Here is a 22,187-nt window from a genome sequence, read left to right as displayed (position 1 = left end):
CGCTGACCCGGAGGGGCCGTAGTGGCGCAATCCGGTCCAGAGACTCTGATGCTGCCGAGTGCCAGGCAGCAGCAAGAGTCTCCGCCGAACTGTGGGCGAGAGCATCTGGAGTAACCCCAAGCTCCGTCTGGAACCTTACTGGGTCCATAAGTCGCCTGGGGCGGAACCACCTGGTCGGTTCCTCCTCCCTACGGTGGGGGTTTGGCCTCCGGAGGTCTAGCCTCAGTAGGCAGTGGTCTGACCACGACAGGGGAATGATCTCATTTCCCCTCAGACCAAGATCATAACTCCACTGCTCCGAGAGGAATACAATATGTATGTATGTATGTATGTATGTATGTACGTACGTACGTACGTACGTACGTACGTATGTATGCATGCATATATGTATGTACCTATATACATACACATTACATAATGAAATTCAGCCAACCCTGCAAGCTGATAATGTATAATTATTTATATGGAAACATTTATGAAGCTACTATGCCTAAAATAATAGGTCATTATTTTAGTTATAGTAGCTTCATGAACGTTTCCAAAAAAATAATACATACATTGTATTGAGCTTAACCGTTAACGGGATTGGGCTGCATAAAATATAAACTGTACCCACTTTTCATTGATGTAAGAGAATAGCCATAAATACAAGAACAGATAGAAACAGAAGAAAATATGATGCCCATATACTTTATTCCAAATGAAATCTAGATTATAGTATTTATAGTATATAGTATTTATATATTTTTTTTATATAGCCTGTTACAAGCACTCCAGTGGAAATAAGTAATATAACCATGAAGTCATGTTCTTAGTACAAATATTTTCAATAGGTTTAATTCTTTATCTGATGGTTCCAGATAAAGAATTAAACAGAAATTCATGAAATTGGGAAATAATATTGCATAATTTTTAATCATTAAGAATAAATTGAATTTGGATAATCTACTGTTGTTGAGATTACATTCTCAAGAGGAAGATGAATGAAAACAGCAGTTTTATGATAAATGCAATAAAATGAATCAAACATAATAAAAAAGTGGCAGTAATATTCCTAGATGCAGAAAAATCTTTTCACAATTTGGAGTGGCCTTTCTTACACAAATTTTAAATAAAATGAATCCAGAAGAATTTAAAATTTGGATCAATAGTGCAAGTAAGTCCTTGACTTACAACTGTTCATTTAGTGACCGTTCAAAGTTACAATGGCACTGAAAAATGTGACATGACTGTTTTTCATTGTTACGACCTTTGCAGCATCCCCATGATCATGTGATCAAAATTCACATTCTTGGCAAATTCATATTTATGATCGTTGTTGTATCCCAAGGTCACCTTTTGTAACCTTCTGACAAGCAAAGTCAATGGGGAAACCAGATTCATTTAACAACTGGGTTATTAACTTACCAACTGTAGTGATTCACTTAACAACTGTGGCAAGAAAGGTCATAAAGTTGGGCAAAGCTCACTTAACAGATGTCTTACTTAACAACAGAAATTTTGGGCTCATTTGTGGTCACAGGTTGAGGACTACCTGTAATGATTATAGCAATCCCAAAACTCTACAGGTTTTTCCTCCTGCTTTCAGTGTCTGCTATCTAAAACAGCCACTACATCAATCTTAAAGCAGGAGTCTTCTGCTTTGGCAATTTTAAGATTTGTAGACTTGAACTCAGTTGGGGAGTCAAAGTCGGGGGTGAAATGCTCTTAAGTCTGCTACTGGTTTGCTATCTGTGTGCATCGTTAGTCTGAACCGATAATAAAAAATGCTACTGGTTGGAGAAGGCGGGGCTCAGCAGTGAGAAGACGGAGTTTCAGGCCATTCCTGAAATTCCCCTATTCCGGAAGAATTGGACGGGTCGTTTTCGATCCTAGCTGTCCTGGAGAGACAGTGAAGGTTTGGGAAGATCCAGTGACCTCAGAGACGTTCGCAGATCTCGGGGGGGCTCGGAATTCAACCCCTTTTGCCAACCCTTTCTGGATTAGCTGTATGCTAACCGAAACTGCAGGTAGCCCCTAGAAGTGATTTCAACTGGTAAGCTGATTTTATTACTCAAAGAGAGATGGTCCACATTAAAATCTAAGCTAATTGAAACCAAAGAACAGAAGAATCTAGCGGCGAATTGGTTTTTTTTTAATGGATTGATGGCTGGTGGTTACCCTATTTCTTAAATGTTTTGAATGCTGTTTACGTGGATAAAGCAAAGTTTACTTTACTTCAACACTCCCTCAGGCTCTCTTTAAGTGGGCTGTAAACCAATTTACTATAATTGGCTTCTTATAACTTGACACTTTACTGCTTGGCTATGTTGGTCTAAGATCAGATAAGATTGCATAGCTCCCAGCGTGTCCTTACTTGCAAATATCTTCTGCGTCACATCATGGCGTCTGTACTTGCTTCAAGTGATTCGTTTCAAATGATTTTTTCCGCTTTTCAAAAGTTGTTTGATACATATGAAAAATCTGAAAAAAAACTGGACTATCTGTTGTTTTTAACATTAAAATATGAAAGAAAGAGTGAGAACGTTGAACGTTTGCGTGCTCCTGAAATTCAAACGAAGAATGTCAAAAAGGAAGTCTCTCAACTTGCTGACACGTCGGGCGTCTGGTCTACTTCGGAGGCAGAAAGAGAAAGAGATGCAACGCTTGAAAGAGGGGCGGCCATACAAAAAAGTTATCTCAAAAGACAGATTGCAGGAGGAATGAGAAGCATTAAAGAATCTATACTTTATGAAACATTATTTGCAGAATTTTTGATACCACCCTTGAAAATCAAAGACAAATTGAGTGGAACAAGCCAAGGACAATGTTACTATACCAGAGGCATCCTAAGCAAAAGGTGCGAAGATATTTCTGTTTGGACTTGCTTATAAAAATGTTTGGGGAACTTGTTTTAAGAATGGCAATAGAACTAAGGAAGTTTGCTATTGGAGAGACATAGGCTGATAGATTGAAGAATACAATTGAAAATTAGCTAAATCTAATTACTCTTATTTGTAATAGATATAGCTGAATAATAATTGATATTGATAGTAATGTATATAATGTGGAGTTGATATGATAAATAATAATTGGATATGAGAAAGGAAGGTTGGAAATATTTTTGGATTATATACAAAGGTTATTAATCACAATAATTATCACTATTAAAAAATAAAATAACATATATACAGTTAAATGTTAACTAATATGGGGAAAATGTTATGATATATGATATTACTACATAAAGAAGGGAGAATGATAATAAACTATACTGCATGGAAGATGGACTTTTTGGTATTAAATATTATGGATGTTCAGCTAAAATAGGATATGAGGATTTGATGTTAATAGAGGATTTTACAAATAAGTAAATGAAATGTCAGCAGGTGTTATGGATTAATTCTTTGGCATAGTTAAGGATGAAGGATGTTTAAATAACTGTAGTCAACTAAAAGTGGAGGTATAATGATGTTAATATGGTAAACATTTGAGTTAAGATATTTGAATTAATATGAATTAATGGAAGAGATGCACCAAAACATGTTGTAACCAGCTGATATACTTTTTATATATATATATATAATATATACCTGTGTTCTTTTTGTTTGTTTGTTTGTGTTTGTTTTTGTTTTTGTTTTTTGTTTTTTGTTTTGTTTTTTCTTCCCTGCCTTGTCTTTTGTTCTTTCTGTCTTTTTTTTCCCCTTCTCCCACTGGTGTGGGCATGTATTGTTTAAGATTATTATTTTTATTAATATTTTTAAATAATAATTACAGTCAAATGAAAATGGATATATGATGATGGTGATATGTATGAATATTTGAGTTAAAATGCTCGAGTTAACATGAGTTATGTTTGTTGACTGTGGAGGAGATGCACGAAAGTTTATTTGTGACCGACTGACACACTTTCTATAGCATGTAAAGAAAGATGTTGTACTTGTTTTAACTTAAAAATTAAAAAAAAATTAATTAAAAAAAATGCTACTGGTTCAGGCAAAGCGGTAGTTCCGATGATCAGCTGTATGACAATCAGCTGTGCAGCGCAATTAGAAATTAAGTGGCACAGCTGATTATTGCACAGCTGATCATCGGAGCTACTGGTTCGGACAAACTGGTAGCATTTTTTACTACTGGTTTGGGCGAACCACTCCAAACCAATAGTATTTCACTCCTAGTTGAAGTACCGAAGTCTTAAAATTGCTATGGTTGGACAGCCCGGTCTAAGGAAGTTTTGCTCAACCAAACAGAATTCTAAACTTCTTTAAACAGAGGATGCCACCATTTTTAGATACTGAGGAATAATACAACAACGTGAACCTATAAATCTAGCAACATTCTTCATTTCCTGATGTTGCTGTATATATTCTACTTATTGAAATTACAGTGCAAGATTATGGATTCAAAATAATAATATATGGTGTTTTTGATAGCTACTTGGGTTGTAAGTTATTTCAAACTTTCAGCCAATTATTTTATTTGTTATTTATATGATTGCCCATGTCTGAAAAAATAACTCTGGGCAATATACCACAATCAATAAAGCAACAAAGATATAAAAACAATCAGTAAAGAAATGCAAAAAGTAATTATTAAATTGAAGAAACCTAGAAAAATGAAAATATTTTACAAACATTGCAGATTGCATTATTATGGTCTAAATGCTCTCTAAAACTATAGTTGTTTCTTCATATAACAATTATACACTTCAGCATTTCTTACTCACTGATGCTTAGTGGGGTTTTTTTTTGTCTCTTTGGCATTATTTCTAGAAGGACATAGAAAATAAAATACAGGTAATAACTTTGATAAATTAAAGGAAAAGTTGCCTTTGAGTAGACCTCAACTCTGACTTCCTTGCAATTGTTTTTAAGCAAATTGAATTGCTTCTTCTGGAATGTTATTCAACTTTCTAGACTAGTTTACAATATCCTGGTTGTATTATTAATATTATTAATAAATTAATATTAACCAATCCCAAACCTATGTAACCTATTAACAGAAAAATCCGTTTGTGGGGAGGGGGGAGGAATTCAAAAAGTTTGATCGGAAGGCAGCAGGGGAAGGGGGGTATGGCAGAGGAGCTGCTTTCAAGCCTTTGGAAAATATATCCAATCCAACTTCTGTGTTTGTGTTTGAGGGTGAGTGAATGAGAGAGGGATCAAAGTTCTCTGTGTGCGTGTGTCTGTTTGAGAGAGGGGGGAGGGAGAGAGGGAGGAAGGAGGGGGAGGGAGAAGAAAAAGAATGGGAAAACTTATTTTGCAAGGGGGGAAAATGCTGTCGCTTTAAATCGGAACTGAGCATGCCTGGCTATGGAATTCTGGAAGTTGAAGTCCACAAGTCTAAAAAGTGCCTCACCAGGGCTAAAACTGACCGCACATCACTGCAGCGAACCAGGCGTGTGCATGAGTGAAGCAAGCAGCACGTGCTCAAAGCATGCAGAAAACGAACTGGTAGAAACATTGGAAGCAACCCATCCCTGGAGCCAGATATATATGGGGGGGAGGAAAGATTAGCTTTTAATTAGTCAGACTCCCGCATTGGGTTCCCATGTCATCTGGGAGAACCAGGCTTTAAAGCTCTTACAAAAAGTCAGGAGGGTGGGAGCCAATCTGACCTGAGCTGGTAAGATGTTCCAAAGTGCAAGAGCCACGTCAGAGAAGGCTCTTCTCCTAGACACTGCCAGTCACAATTTCTTGATCAATGGGATCCACATATGCCCTCTCTGCTGGCGGAGGTGGAGTGGGCCAACAGTCATTAAGACTTCCTGGGTGAGACAGTTCCTCATGTAACCTGGACCCATGCCATTATGTACATTATGTCTGCAAGAAAATGTTATAATAAACATTCAGTTCAAATCAGGCATTTTTCTTGAGTTTCATGTTTCATGCCAATCTCAATACTGAGAAACAGTGTAAGTTTTTACTTTTAAAAATGATTAGTTATCCCAAATCCTCAGATATCCGAACTTCTTGATAAAATAAAAAGAAAGGGAGAGCCAGAAAGCAATACAGGAAATTGTGTTCACATAGTATCTGAAACTAATAGATAAAAATTAAGCCTATGCTATTTGTTGCATATAGGCTGCATTCACACCATAGCTCAAATCAAGTCATTTTTAGACTTAGACAGTTGTACAAAACTATAATTAAGGAAAAAATGTCTTAATGACTGTTGTTTAGAATCAACTACTGGTTGGCATCCATTTCCTAGAAGACTTAATAAACAAATCCTGAAACACAGATTATTGGAAATCTATGAATGGAGAACAAATTTGTAATGTAGAAACAAGTACAGCAGATTTATGTTGAATGCATTGACTTAGAAATGGTATAGTTCTTGCACTGAGCATAATGTAATTTCCCCCCTCTCTATATATAACAGTCACCCTATTTATAAAGCAATTCTTCACTTTTTATTTTTCGTGTGGTATGAATCCAGTTATTGTGGGTTTTTTCCTACAAATCGTATTTAAAACACGGCTTAGCACATATGCAAATACAGCTGTGGTTTGTTAGCTAAATTACAAAAATTCTGCCTTTTCTACCTGTATTTGTTACAAAAGCTATCTATGTTTTTTTACAGATTCTTCCAGATTGATTATTGGTATTGTGATAATAACAAGGGAATTTTGATTTTTTGAAAGTTCAAAAATAGAATCTAAAGCAACCTATACTGCGCAGTCACTTTTTGTGAAATGTCACATAAATGTGAGAAATAAGCAAATAACTGAAGTTCCTCAAGCCACAGAAGAGAAGAAGTTGGTTTTTCTGGTGGGCAGAGATCCATAAATTAACAGTAAAGCTAAGAAAATTTCTATGTTCTCATTTTCTTCCTCTATGGACTCCTTCACTTCACCTTCAGAACATCGTAAGAACTCTTAATTCCAGAAGTTGGCCACTAATTGAAACATATTATAATCTCTGGCACATAACCTATAATTAAATGCTATTAAATCAAATTTAATTTGTATCCTCACTCTACTACTTCTTAGGATGTGGGCCTTGGTATATGATTCAAGGGGAAAATGTTGCCTGAGGACAAAGAAGTTTACATGCCACTAGTTTAAAATCTTCTGTTATGCATTATTTATCTGAAATGTGTAGAGAAGTGACACATAATTCTCTCTCCATCTCTTTAAATGTTCTTGAATTAAATATAATACACAGGAATACTTTGTATGATGCCATGTATCCCACACAGAGTAGTAAATATAGCTTTCTGAAATCTAATCAAAAAAGATCATCTGTCCTCTTTTTAAGTCCAGAGAAATAGAGAATGAGAAAAATCCCAGTCACAAGAGGAGACAGTAATAAATATTCTACATAATGCACGAGACAACCCCTATTAGAGTTCAGATTCTTTTGTGCCAGGTGATCTCTGCACTTTAAAAGACAGAAATTGCCCTTGGAAATACATAGCAGATTGATACACATTTTGAAGAAATGACAATTTTACCAGAGTCAGATAAAATTGCAGCCACTTTTCCCAATTCAGTAAAGGTGTACAGGATAGCAAGCAATACTTGTACTTAGAAATGGATTTACAAAGACTATTTTCTATACCAATTGATAGTTTTTTAGAAGACAAACCATCATTTTTTCTTCTTTAAGCAAGTACTATTCCTTGACATCTAGAGAGTGCAGCTGTCAGCAGATAAGAGACTTCCAAATTGATACTTAGCAACCCACCAAATAACTTTCTGTCTAGGGAAAGAAGTAAAAGGGTATTTTTACCAAATAAGACAATTAGTCATAATTCTTGGCCACATAGATTTTGTGGTTGCCAGCCTACTTAAAATTTTTGATTAATCATATTCTTTTAACTAATTAAAATAAATGTGCATATTATTTTAAAAAGTGGAAAACAACTTACAATATATACAAAAATTGTTTTATAAATCTGTGTTATTTTTTATATCTATTATTTCCTAGTAATATTTCCAGACTAAAAAATGGAGAAGTGTGCTTTGGACTTAGACTTCTAATGCTTCACATTTTATTTTCCTTTTTAGAACATAAACATTTTTATGAAATTCATACAAAAATAGATGAAATTAATAGTTCTACAATTAACCAAAAATGTAAATATAAACTCTGCTATTGGGGTACAGTTATTAAATTAATTGGGTCACTTGTAATTTGAAATCCAATTGACTCTCAGATTTGATCTAGTCATTTCTCTAAAATAGCTGTAAACATTGAATTAACGAATAGTGAAACATTGTTCCTCGGGGAAATACAGAATGCTTGTTCATAGGAGGAAAACTAAAACAAGAAAGTAGAACATTTTGTTCGACTTTCAGCTGGGAATGTGTCACCCTTCTCAAATTCACCACTTTGTGCATGTCTACAAATGTCCATGAAAGCTCCACCATATTGACTTGGGGGTTACATATAAATTTTAGTAGGAAAATTTGCAATCTGAGAATATATTCTTGTTATTTGGTTTCCAAAAAATGAAACAGTTAAGCATGTCAAAGATAATAAAGTGTGAGTTATTTAGTGACTGCTACCACATTGATAAACAAACTCTTTAGAAAAATGGCTTTTAAAATACTAAAACTCACGCCCAAACCAAACCCAAACAAAAGCAATCAGCTATTTGCAACACAATTATTAATACTTATGAACTTTAGAAGTCTAATATTTAACAGGTTGACTTAAAGAATAATTGGCTCACATTGGTGCATTCTCCAACCTGGTCAAAGTGGGTGGCGGCTCGGGAAATGGCGCGTCCCTTGGTCTTGATCCCTGACTCAAGGCAAAAGGTGAGAGGGCAGTATGCATTGCTTACCTTTGTTGAGCTGAGTGCGCAAGGCGACTGGCGAGACAATTAGCAAGGCCACGTGGTAAAGGCAACATATATAGAGTGGGAGTGGTTAGGCAGAGCAAATGGCAGGAAGGGGCGAGTGAGCAACCTGAAGGCCAACCAGGGGTGGTTTTTATCAGTCCAGCGAACCAATTGAAATTGTCCCTACCGGTTCGCCTGAATCGGTTCAAACCAGTCGAATTTCACCCGTATCATCACATCCAAGCAATGTTGTAAACATTCTATTCCAGTGTCTGGAGGCTACTGTGATTTGGCATAATTTTTTAAACAAAAAGGTTTTGATTCAGTCTTGACAAATCTAAATGATTGTGGGTCTCCTTATCCCAGAACTGGAATACTTCCATCTTTTGTATGTGTTGCACTTTCTTATTCTGTGCAACTGTGAGTTCTTTTTGATTCACAGTTTCTGCTTGAAGAGCAGGAGACAATCATGGCCAGGAGGACTTTTGTATAATTCTATACAAATGTACTTTTACCTGCACCTGGAAGAATTGCTCATGGTCAATCAGTCATGTCGGTTATACTATCACAATGTCTCTACATGGGGCTTTCCATAAAGACAATCTGGAAGCTGCAAGTGGACTAGAATGCAGAGGCATGGTAATTATGGACATGCCTCAATATACTTACCTCTAGTCTGCTAATTGCACTGGCTCCTAATAGGCTTCTCAATGGAATTCAAGGTGCTGATTATCACTTATAAAGCCTAAAGGAATTAATACGTTCAAAAAGAAAAATATTAGCTCATCTGATCTGGGCTGTAAGATGGAGAAAAAATAGTTATCAATATAAATGATCATATTCAGCCAGCTGTGCATTAAAGATAAAATCTAGTGTTCTTAAAAGAAATATGTAATTACATAAGGATTAAGTAAGAATGGACTAAAACTTATTTATATTGTATTAAGTTCATTGTCAAGTGATTCTGATAAAATCATGAGTCAGTTAACAACTAAGACTCAAAGAGACCAGGTGCTTAATGTAATTATGTTTGAAAAATGATAAATCTTTTTGTAAAATGAGTATATGGATTATAATTAAATCAATAATTTCATGTCCTCTGTACAACACATCTCTACAGAAGAGACCACATGGAAACAGTAACTTTTAACTTGGTTTGAATTTATTGATAGCATCTATGTTATTGGTGCTTTGTCAGCACCTTCTAAAGAAACTTCCACTATGTTTCAAGTAATTAATATATGGCAAAAGATGCTCATTTGACCCTCTCATGGATTCTAGATTAAATGAGATTTAAGAGACAAAAGCACAGGTCCCTCTACAAGTGTGTATCTTTATATCTCCTTATAAGGGAGATTATGTTTGTTGGAGAAATGTTTAGTTAGTAAAAACATAATTTCTGAGTGTTCCAAAATTGTACTCACTTCCTATTTCGATATTCTGCAAGAATCAAGGTATCTCCTAGAACTGGACACTATTAAACAAACAAAAATCACTACCATACATTATTCCAACTATCAACATTTCTTTCTTAACTCTGTTCTGTCTTAAGTCCCCATCCCTCTCTTTTTCCTGTTAATGGTCAGCATGTGGAGCTCTTGCATTTTTTAAATATTATTCTTTGTCCTCCTGGGCCACTGTGCTTTGTTTTCCTGTCTTTTGGACCATCTGAAACTTCTGAAGGAAAGATACCTTTTATTATGTACTGTATCTTGTTTGCTGGTGGCACCAAAGTCCTCTCTCACCTGTTTCAAGGTTGTAGCTTTATTGATAATTTTGCTGTGCGGGGGGGCGGGGGGGGGGAGAGTAAAAGACTCAAGAAGGGAGAGAATCACAGCACACATGCCTAGAATTTTGCAGTATAATTTCTTCCACAGACTAACATAATTAGGTTTTTTAAACTACATATATACTTCTTCATTTCACCAAACAGTTTTATGCAATATACAGATTACTAATGTTATATTATAAGTGGCAATGAACTTATGTCCAAAATTGGGATAAAAATTTCAGTTGAAGGCAAAGTATTAACTAAGCAAAATGATTGAGTCATGCCCAACCATATGATTTTTTTTGCCAGTTTTAACAAATCACTTCTGTTGTTAAGTAAATCGCATAGCTATAAAGCAAATCAGGCTTCCTGTTGACTTTGCTTGTGAGAAGCTGGCTGAGAAGATCGCAAAAGGCAATCCCATGACTCTCTAGGACACTTCATTGCCAGTTACCAAGTGCCTAAATTTTGATCACAGGGCCATAGGGATACTATATATGAAAAAGGACCATCACAAGAAACTTCAAATGGTTGCTAAACAAATGGTTGTGAGAACTACAGTACCTGTACATATAATATATGGATATATATAGTAAGTTACTAGCATTAATTTATTAGAATAATTCCTAATTCTCTATGCTGCTTCTAACGCAAATTTCCTATTAAAAGATACCAATTATATATTTCAAATAAAAGAGAAGACAAATTCAGAATGAAAAAAATTACCAAGTTTGAACTTTATTGTTAGACATGTAAAGGCAATGGTACTATAGTATTTTGGAAGGCACAAAAAATTGCAGAGAAAGTGTTGAAGAATTTCAGATACGTTTATTATATCTATTTTCAAGCATGCTTAGTAATTTTCTTATAGAATCAGTTTATTTTATCTAGATGCCTTAGAAGTGAATTACATTGATGGTAAATTTCTTGAGAAGATAAAACACTTTTTACACTCTATTGAGAAATGTCAAAAAGTGCAATTGATGTCAGTTACAGAAATGAGAGGTAAGTGTATATTTTAAGACTTAGGGGAAATCTTGAAACAAATCTTGGGAAGTATTAGCTGCATGCAGAAACAAGAAAAATCCAATGTACTGCAGGCTTCAACTGCCGGCTGCCAGCAGTTCAAATCTCACAAGCCTCAAGGTTGACTCAGACGTCCATCTTTGCAAGGTCGGTAAAATGAAGACCCAGATTGTTGGGGGTAATATGCTGACTCTGTAAACCAGTTAGAGAAGGCTGTAAAGCACTGTGAAGCAGTATATAAGTTGAAGAGCTATTGCTATTGTGTGAACAGCTATAACCAATCAATGATAAGCAGAGCAAAATTAACTTTCTCTGTTAATATATGTTAAACAACCATAAGATGGTTAATATGTTTTTGTTGCTTTTTTATTGCCACTAGACAGATGAAACTAAGATTGATATTTTTGACAATTGCCACTCCCCAATGCATAAAGGTATGAAACATGAGAAAGGGAAAGGCGGATATAACCCACAATTCTACCCACTATGGGGCTAACACCAATTTAGCCATTGCATTGCTAGTTATTCTTTTAATTGTAATACTTAAATAAATTAGTGCATGAGAAGTAACCTAAATGGGCTATCTTGTTTGACTAGAGCATTTCAAATGATACACTATCAGAACATAGTGATAATAGCTTATACTATAAGAGTATTTGATAGTGTCTGGTATGTCATGTATTATTTTAAGTTAAGTTATTTAGAAATGTTATTTTACTAAAATTTACAATAAACTCACCTACTTTCCACTTTTAATCCAAGTGTAACTCTACTGTTTCATTACCCTGATATTATTCTTTAAATATTACTTTTGGAACTGGCCTCAGAACTAGGACAAACCAGTTTGATTACAGGCAGCTATATGTAAATACACACACACACACACACAAACAGCCGGGTTGGGGGGGGCAGGGAGAGTGAATAAAGGCCACAGATACATTTTCAATGACATGTCGTGTCATTGATTCAGATTGCCACACCTCTCAAAAAGGCTATGTCTAGGAAAAAGAAGTAAGTGATTGTAAAGTGAATTAAATTGTAATTATTTTTAAATGGGTTTTTAAAATTGTTCTTTTATATAACATTTTTCTTTCAGTCTTTTGGAAGTTGAAGCATTCTATTACTCTCCCTTTTCTTACCCTAGAACAGTGAGAGCCAATCTTTTTGGTGCTGAGTGCCAAATGCGCGCACGCACACAACCTCAAAATGCAATGCGAGTGCCCCTCCAGGCAGACGCCCCATCCCCCATACATACATCCCACCTCTTGCCCATTTTTGGCTTCCAGGTTAGTGCAGGAGACCTCCCAAATCCCAAAAAAGTGCAGGGGGGGCGCACACACACATGAACCCCCAAAATGCAGAGAGTAGCCCCCTCCCGCACATTCACCTCCACCCACCCACACATGTGCAGCAGAGCCCGAAGACCAGCTGTTCGCCAGGAGGCGTGCACACATGTGCAGTGCAGCTGGGCTGGGGCAATGGCTGGAGTGCCCACAGAGAGTGCTCTGCCATAGGTTCGCTATCACGGTCCTAGAACAAACTCAGTAGATGTAAACCCAGGGTAAGTAATACATCTGCTTTTAGGAAATCTTATGAGTTTGGAGTTGTCTAGAAAGAGAAAACCTGTTCAGAAGGATTAGGAAGAACTAGATTTCTTGAGTTTTAAAACTTGTGATCTGAGTGCAGAATTGATGTGGCCTAAAGAAAAAAGTCTGTAGCAGACATGCTGAAGTATCTCTAGTCAAAAATATCTTCCATCTGAATTGTGTATTTAAATAATTTTATTTTGAATATTTCCCTGGCATAGAACACAGCTATATTATTTTCCTCTTAAATGAAATATATAATTGCTCTGGATAATTGCAATTGGATGGCTAAAACAAAATAGGAATCTGTTTGCTTTCTTTATGATCTATAAATATAAAAAGCAAATAAGACTAAAAGTAATATTCATGTTTCCTTGCTACCAAAATACTATTATCAGGGAAGGAACAATTCAGAAGAAATGCCATGTAATCTTAGGCGACAGTTCAATAATCAGAACAAAATATACTCACTTTTCCTGCTAATGCTTGATGATAGTGACTTATTTTTACATATACCATTGATTCAGTAGTTCAATGAAAACAGTTTTCAGGCCATTTTTAGCTTTCCTTGAAGCAAACAGGAGTAGAAGGGAAAATGGTCCTGAATTATGTACAAAAACCATATTGTTATATCAGAATCAGCCCATTAGATCAATAACTGTATTTTAAATTCTATTTTCACTGGCAATTTAAAAATACCATTAAGACAATATGTTATTTGCTAAGCACAATATTTAAAAAATATATTATTTTTACCTAAGGTTTACATTACTAGTCAGAAAGAATAAAGTATTTAGGAATTTTTGAGGAATAAAGGAATCCAATGTGATTCCCTGTTATATGCTAATTCAAAGCGATAATGACACATCCTATATGTAGAAGATACAATGATATTGAAACATTAAATGTGGAAATTGCTTATATGAATATAAAGTATACAGATTTACTCAAGTAATTATCTTGATTGAGTTCTGAATCTGATTATGTGTCATGTCAGTGTCAACTCTTAAGGATCTTTTAATTTTTCTCCAAAACAAGAGTTCTAATTTCATGATGTTAATTTAAATGGGCACATTGTGGTTTTTTAAAAAAATCATGTACAGGACAGGGAAGTATATATTATAGTAAATGACAGGGGCTAACAGGTTATTCCAGTTTGATAGAAGGAATAACCTTAAGTGTACACAATTAAGATTTTTATAATACAAACACATGTAATTGTATTTCATTTCAGGGTCAAACAAAAACATAGTAACTACAATTTTAATATTAGTTACACATATATTACTTATTAAAACTACAAAAAATGAAATAGGAGTACAGAACTAATGTAATACAAGATAGAAAAGTGCAAAAATGGAAATACTGGGAATTTGGAAAATGCTGGTATGATTAGTTATTACCATATGGTATATGAAGTAAGGAAAGTTCATCTATTGTAAATAAACATAAAGGTTGTGTCATCCCAAGTGATGCTAAAACGTGGAAGTGTTTCCAGCAATAGCAAAGGATATAAAATTAAGGTACAAGGCAATATTTTATAGCTCAACAAATGAGTCAGAAGTGGAAAATGCAATCTAGCAGATCTACTCACATACTTCCAATTACACACAATTGTGTTTTAAGCCATTCAAAAGAAAGGTTCAAAAACAGGCATTGCTTAGATAAAAGGACAAACTTTTGCGTAACTTGCTTTTACTCATATTACTCCGCTTCCTTCCTCGCTCCCCACAACTCAAACCAGAAACAACGGAATTACAAAACCCGTTTTGACGCCGCGATTCAACTTCTTACAGAAAAAGAAGAAAAACCCTTTTCTATGGCCAAAAGTCTTATGCTTTAACGGGCGAATGGGGCGGGGGGGGGGGAATAGCACGGGAACAGATGCTGAATGTAAATTCATTGGCAATCATAGAAAGCACTTCACCTGCTTATTGCTACGGTCGACGGCAAAGAAAGGAAAACACCGTCCTCTTATTGAGAAAGCTTTAACATTTTTTTTTTGTTTTAATCTTTTAAGGTTATGCAGGGCGGGGGTTGTGGGGTGTTCCAAGCGTCAATGTCACCCCGCCGCCCGCTGCTCTGAGGGCACAGAAAGAACAAAAGCAGGAAGCCCGGTCGCGCCAGGCAGCCCCGAGCGCCGGGAGGAAGGGAAGTCCAGCTCGCTCGCCTGAGTCAGGGCGGAGGGCGTCCCTCGACTCCGCTCGCCTCCCGAAGGCAAAAAGTAGAAGGGCCTTTGGTGGTGGTGGCAGCGGCGGCGGTGGCCGAAGCTCCGCCCCACTCTGCTCAAGGCCGTTCTCCTGTCAGGCGGAGGCTTTGTGACGCTCGCCGCGCTGGAGCACCTGGAGCCACAGCGGTGGCCAGCGAGCGAGCGACGCGACGGCACTATACAGGTCGCAAGTGGCGTCCCGGCTGTGATCTCTCAGAGGAAGGCAAGGGGCATTCGAGCGCCATGAGGGCTCCCCGGTGAGGAGGAGCCACCGGCACCGGAGCGGGACGCTCGCCACGGCTTATCTTCCCCGCAGAACCGCGGACGAGGTAACTGCTGCGCGCAGGAGAAGCTCTGGCCCAGGGCCTGCTCAGGTTCAACCTCGGTCCCCGCGGCTGGAAAAACAGGTTCTTCCTGAGGCGGCGGTTACGGTTTTCGCCACCGCCGCAGGGCGGGGCTGCGCATGCTGGTCAGGAGCCACCTAAATAATAAACCCCCGCCGGCTCAGCAGCCATCGGAAGGTGGGGGATCTCTGGCTCCTTTCTCTCCGAAGGAGGAAGAAGAAGGACAGGTGAACTGTTCTGGTGAGAGAGAGAGGGAGAGGGAGGACGGAGTGGATGAAGAGCTTGTAATTTGGAGAGAGCGAAATGAGACCCGAGCTCCAGTTTCTCCCCGTCTGGGGAATAATATGCTTCCAAAATGGCATCTCTTCCCTTTGCCAGCTCATTTCCCCAGACTCATCATTTCAAGAGATATTATGCTAGCAGGTGCATGTCCTCCCCCCCCCCCATTACTGGGGAGGGAGAGGATGAGGAAGGCCATTTGCTGCGTTAATTTCCTGTAGTTAACTTGAACTGCTACTGTCCACACGCCTTTTACTGTATATTCAGGCTGCTTTAAGAAATAATAAAAATCGAATCCTCTTCCAGGGAGTGTACTGTTTTGAATTGAAAAAATAAAGATGAGCAGCTGTTGGCTCTGTCTGGAAATACCTGGTGATTTTCTGTGATGTGGGGTTTTTTTTGGGGGGGGGGGAGGAGAGGACGTTAATGAAAGTATTCCACTTCTTAATTACATCACTTTGTCCTATTTTTCTCCCAGGATCCTGTGAAGTAGTGATTGGCCCAAAGCTGAGCAAGGGCTTGAAGGCAATTTCAGGTAAAAGCCAGTTGGGGCATTCTAGAAATTGATGTATTTAGAGAAAACTTAATTCAAAGCAGTAACTTTGGCTATCCTCAGAGTACTGTAGAATCTAATGAAATGGGATGTCCAGTTCATCCAACTGATGTTGTGTAAGAAGTATTAGCAATTTAATGTCTGAGAAAGCTGCAATATAGGCAACTCTCCTGATACAGAACTGCCCAGACTTGGACAACTGTATCAGTTTTTGAACACTATAGTCATTACGTCTGTCAAATAAGAAAGTGTTAAGTATAAAATTTATTGCCAAGCTTTATATAGGTATGTGCTGTTGACTTACAGTTGATAGCTCAGTATGCAAGCTGGAATGAAAACACCATTGCAGCATCCCCACGGTCATCAAAATTCAGACACTTGGGAACTGACTTCTATTTATGATGGTTGTAGTATCCTGGAATCATGTGATCACCTTTTGCAACCTTCTGACAAGCAAATCATTGGGGAAGCATGCCACTAGCTTTTATTTATTTATTTATTTATTTGTTTGTTTGTTTGTTTGTTTGTTTGTCTTGTATGCCGCCCACTCCCGGAGGACTCCGGGCGGCTCACAAAAGACAAGGGAAAGGGGGGAACGAGACAAAGACAACATATTAAAAACAAAACCAACATTCACAATTTCTGTGGAGGTAGATGCTTCTCAGCTCCCCCCAGCCTGCTGGAACAGCCAGGACTTGGTGGCTTTGCAGAAGGCCGGGAGGGTAGTAAGGGTCCGGATCTCAACAGGGAGCTCGTTTCAGAGGTCCGGAGCTGCAACAGAGAAGGCCCTCCCCCGGGGAGTCGCCAGCCAACATTGGCTGGCAGATGGAATCCGGAGGAGACCCAACCTGTGCGATCTAATTGGTCTGAGAGAGGTAATCGGCAGGAGGCAGTCTCTCAGGTACCCAGGTCCGATGCCATGTAGGGCTTTATAGGTAGCGACCAGCACCTTGAAGTGGATTCGGAGACTAATAGGTAGCCAGTGCAGCTCGCGAAGGATAGGTGTAACGTGGGTGTACCTTGGTGCACCCACAATCGCTCGCACGGCTGCATTCTGGACTAATTGGAGTCTTCGAACACACTTCAAGGGCAGCCCCATGTAGAGCGCATTACAATAATCCAGTCTTGAGGTCACAAGGGCGTGAGTGACTGTCTGAAGGGCCTCCCGATCCAGGTAGGGGCGCAATTGGTGCACCAGGCGGACCTGGGCAAAGGTCCCCCTAGTCACAGCCGACAGATGGTGTTCTAGAGTCAGCTGTGGGTCCAGGAGGACTCCCAAATTGCGAACCCTCTCTGAGGGGCGTATAATTTGGCCCCCCAGCCTGAGAGATGGAACAGTTGGACAATCTTTGGGAGGGAACATCAGAAGCCACTCGGTCTTGTCTGGATTGAGTGCCAACTTGTTTGCTCCCATCCAGACTCTAACAGCCTCCAGGCACTGGCACATCACTTCTACTGCTTCGCTTAACAACTGCAGTGATTCACTTAACAACTCTGTTAAGAAGGGTCATAAAATGGGGCAAAATTGACTTAACAAATGTCTCAGCAACAGAAATTTTGGGCTCAATTATGGTTGTAAGTTGAGGAGTATCTATATTGATGGAAGACTTAAATTACAGTATCTATAAACAGAAAAGGGAAAAAGATCTCTCGATCCTGCTCATCTCCCTCCCGCTCCATTTCAGAGATTTTGGAAGTTGAACCCACATAGTTTGCACTAGCACTTTTAATAGCAATAGCAATAGCAGTTAGACTTATATACTGCTTCATAGGGCTTTCAGCCCTCTCTAAGCGGTTTACAGAGTCAGCATATCGCCCCCACAGTCTGGGTGCTCATTTCACCCACCTCGGAAGGATGGAAGGCTGAGTCAACCTTGAGCCGGTGAGATTAGAACCGCTGAACTGCAGATAGCAGTCAGCTGAAGTGGCCTGCAGTACTGCACTCTACCCACTGCGCCACCTCGGCTGTGATGACATGTAAGAACTGTATTTAAATTATGGAGAGCATGGCCATTTTGTACCTCAATGGTCCGCCGAGCACCTGCCTTTCTAAATATCAAATAGGTTGAGGAAGTGGGAACTTTGAAAGAACTGTTTGAAAAGCTTTAGTTCTGGTGTGTCAGAAAATAAAATGGTCCCACCTATAAAGACTCTGAGTTTATAATACATAGAAATTAGGTGCTGTCTAGATTTGTGATATAATACACTGAGTCATTATTATGTTATAGATTCAGAAAATCTAAAAATATACCAATAACTTCACCCAAAACTTTCATTGTACTCAAATACATCTTCCCTGTTCAGCCTGTTGATCCTTCAGTTCCTGACTTGGAACTATTAGTGGTTTCTTTTAAAACTCATAACCCATTCCTACATGCTTTGATCATTTTGTACTCCCTATTAACAATAATTAGGAGTCCCTTCAACTTTGCTTAATTTCTAAATTACATTTTCTAATAGAATAAGGAAGAAATTGACTTTAGATGCAGCATGCTATATTCATTGAGACTAGGAGAAATTAATCTTTGATTTATATCTTCTCAGTTCTCAGCCTTCATCTGTAATTCCCTCCTACCTTGCCTGCCAAAAACACAAATAATGTTGATGTGTTTAGAAAGGGGGACAGCATAGATTCTGCATCAACTTTTTGATACTGTCACTATTATTTCCACAAAATGCTATTACCATTATCAAAGCAATCTTGGCTTCTAAATTTAAGAATGCAAATTTACAAAAAGATTTCACTCACTTCTTTTCTTCCTCAGCAAATGCTTTGTCTTTTTTTGTTATATAGTAGTTGTTAAAAATAAATGCATCTTTTTTTAGTCTATGACAATGGACTTTTGAAATTATTGCTTTTAAAACATTTTATTTCATTTTCCTTTTCCTTTATGCAATCACTTAAATACTGTGCAGTTAAAAAGAAAAAAAAGCAATAAATACAACTCATAACACTTCTATCCTTCATACACCCTTTCTTCTACCCCTCCAACTTTCATTTCTCCCCTCCAACAATCCCCTCTTCTACTTCCCCTCCCCCTCAACCATTCCTTTCTCCCCTTCCCACCATCTCTCCCTCCTTACATTCCCTTCTCACTCCCTCTTCATTCCTCCCTCTTCTTTCCCTCTACTCCTCACTTCGGTGTATTTTTACTATTAATTGGTCTATTCGTTTTGTAATTTACACTAAAATTATAAGAAAAAAAAATTTTAGGGAAAAGAAAAAAAAAAGAAAAAGAAAAAAAAGCAACAGTATCCAAGTGCATTCATTGTTTTAAAAATTGAATCTACATTTCCACCCTCCCCCCCTCCCCCCCATGAACCCCCCTCCCAGACCCCCTTCCGACTTCCCAGATCCCATTCCCGACATCGTTCCTTATCAAGCAAAGTCTGGAGTATATTGAAACCAGATAGATTAAAAGTTAAAAAATAATAAAAAATAAAAAATAAAGGAAAAAAAGAAAAGAATAATTAAAAAATAAAAGGGGGAAAACCCCCCCCAGAAAAAAAAATCAATAAACTCTCTACCTTAAACTCAGCTTCCCATCAATATTAACACTGAAACAATGTACATCATTCCTAATCTCAATTAATTTATTACTTGCAGGATTTCAAACTATGTTGAAACCAAGTGAGTTAATCAAATAAAATTCTACTCTAGCTAGGGACCTTGTCTCTTTATCTAAATATGTATCCATTTCCAAACCTTTAATATATCCCTTTTACTTCTTTCTCTATAAAGCAACTTAAACACCTCAAATATTTCTCTCGGTTTCTGTTCCAACTCCACTCATCCTGCCTCTACCCGTGTCCATATATATATTTTATTATCATCCGCACACCTCCCCTATTTGCTCCGCCTTCCTTCAAGCTCCCTGAATATATTCTTCCAAACTTATGTTCAAATAAAAATTACTATAAAAGTCAGCTTACTTTCTGGCTCAAAATAATCTCTAATTAATCCTTCACTACCCTCCCATCTGCGCCACCCTTCCCAACTCGATTCAACCTAAACCACAATCCAAAAGCATCACAATCTCCGCCTTCCTCACCCTAGAGAATAAAACATAAGCAGTCTATGTAAAAGTTCCAAGTTGTCCATCAAGTCTTTTTTTTTTTTAAGTCCCATACAATATAATTTCCGAGGTGATCAGCATCATTTCTTACAGCCTTAATGTCTCTTGATCGGTATAGCGCTATGCCATTTTCTACAAAACATAGTCACAGAGTGTTATTCAAGTTAAGATTAAGCAAATATTTTGAAAGCATAACTAAATCCTTGTTCTCCGCTCTGCTGCCCTTCCGAAGGGGAAAAACGATAGCTCCCGCCTTGTAGTTGTGTGATTGGTTATTTCTGTTGTACTTCTCCTTGTATTTGTCCAAGTCCGGGTAATTCAGGAAGTCCCGCCTTTAAAATCTTATGATAAAAGTCTCGGGCTTCACAAGCTGAGTTGAGGCGATGTTTCTGATCGTTAAGTGTGACTGTAATACCAAATGGCGCTTCCCATCTGTACCGTATCTGATTATCTCTAAGTTCTTTAGTTAAAAAAGCATAGTCTCTCCTGGCTTTTAACATCTGGGGAGGCACCTCTTTGAAAACGATCAAATCCTGTCCATCAATTCGCAGCCTGTTGTGGTAGAACTCTTGCAGCATCGCGTTTCTGGACTCTTTTGTAGCAAAATATATAACCACATCTCTCGGAAGCTGTCTCTGTTTTGCTGTCCACGAGTTATGGTGGTAAATTTTTTGGATCTGCCAATCAAAGTTGAGTCCCGGACCGCCAACCACACGACTGAATGCCTCAAAAAAGGTCTGCTTCAAATTCTCCTGTTCGTTTTCACGCAATCCCCTAACTCTTATTGCAAACGCAGTCTTTTTATAATTTGTCATAACAAGTTGTCTCTCTGTCATTTCAATTTCCTGTTGCAACTTTTCGATTTTAGATGTCAGATTAAAATTGTCTTGTTCCAAAAGTTCCAATTTATCCTCCATTCCTGCAATGTAATCTGTCATCACGGTTATCGCTCCGATGGTATCCTTCCTTGTTTGGGCAATCTTAGCATCAAATTTATCACATAGTTCCGAAATAAATTACATTATTTCCTCTCTAAATTCTCTGAGAGTTTCAAAAAGAAATTCTTTCATTAACAAATCTCCAGTAGGGGGCATAGAAGGCAAAGACTGTGGCTTTATCGCGATTACTTGGGATGTATTGTTAAGAAAACGCTTGGAATTTTTGGACTTGGGAGCCATTATAAAAAAAACAAAAGCAAACAAACAAAGTCTCTGCACACCCTGATTTGCAATAAAATACTTTGAGTAAACTTTGGCAATTAGTAAAGAAAAGTCTTCAAAAAAACAGGGCTGATTAAATATATCAACTGCGAAGGTTATAAAATCGCCATTTTGAAAAACAGTTAAACAAAGGAGTTTTTGGTTAGATTGAAGCTGGTATTTAAATAGTGATAAACAAAAAAGGATTTCAGGAATGGTCACTGCCCGGACCGATTTTAAATAGCTTAAATTTGTTCTGAGGGGGGAGGATGACCTGCCTTGGGCTGAAAAAAACAGCTGAGAAGATCTGGCTGGAGTAAAAATAAAAAAAAAGCTCAGCTTTGTGTTGAACCTCTTCTCCGTTCACAGCGA

The 22,187-nt window shown here is 37.9% G+C and overlaps 1 protein-coding gene and 1 long non-coding RNA gene across 13 annotated transcripts in view; one reads left to right on the top strand and one right to left on the bottom strand.

The window, feature by feature from the left end:
• Positions 1 to 15,301, bottom strand: part of LOC116520490 — a 37,883-nt gene extending 22,582 nt beyond the window's left edge. For 3 of the 7 annotated variants that reach the window (XR_004256789.1, XR_004256793.1, XR_004256791.1), the window contains exons 1-4: positions 15,083 to 15,301; positions 13,627 to 13,756; positions 9,442 to 9,517; positions 5,597 to 5,801 (exon numbers count right to left, since the gene is read on the bottom strand). This is a non-coding gene — a long non-coding RNA (uncharacterized LOC116520490). Of the gene's footprint in view, positions 1 to 2,450; positions 2,611 to 5,596; positions 5,802 to 7,571; positions 7,686 to 9,441; positions 9,518 to 10,196; positions 10,247 to 13,626; positions 13,757 to 15,082 lie in introns of those variants that run through there. The other 4 variants (XR_004256795.1, XR_004256790.1, XR_004256792.1 and 1 more) reach the window with 4 other exon arrangements.
• A 149-nt stretch (positions 15,302 to 15,450) lies between these two features.
• Positions 15,451 to 22,187, top strand: part of ICA1 (islet cell autoantigen 1) — a 57,796-nt gene continuing 51,059 nt past the window's right edge. For 3 of the 6 annotated variants that reach the window (XM_032234727.1, XM_032234729.1, XM_032234726.1), the window contains exons 1-2: positions 15,452 to 15,693; positions 16,466 to 16,522. The gene's annotated coding sequence lies outside the window, so the exon portion shown is untranslated. Of the gene's footprint in view, positions 15,694 to 16,465; positions 16,523 to 22,187 lie in introns of all 6 variants that reach the window. The other 3 variants (XM_032234724.1, XM_032234723.1, XM_032234725.1) reach the window with 2 other exon arrangements.

The sequence above is a fragment of the Thamnophis elegans genome, chromosome Z (assembly GCF_009769535.1).
Source record: "Thamnophis elegans isolate rThaEle1 chromosome Z, rThaEle1.pri, whole genome shotgun sequence".
Lineage (NCBI taxonomy): Eukaryota > Metazoa > Chordata > Lepidosauria > Squamata > Colubridae > Thamnophis > Thamnophis elegans.
This window is presented reverse-complemented; position numbering and strand designations above follow the sequence as displayed.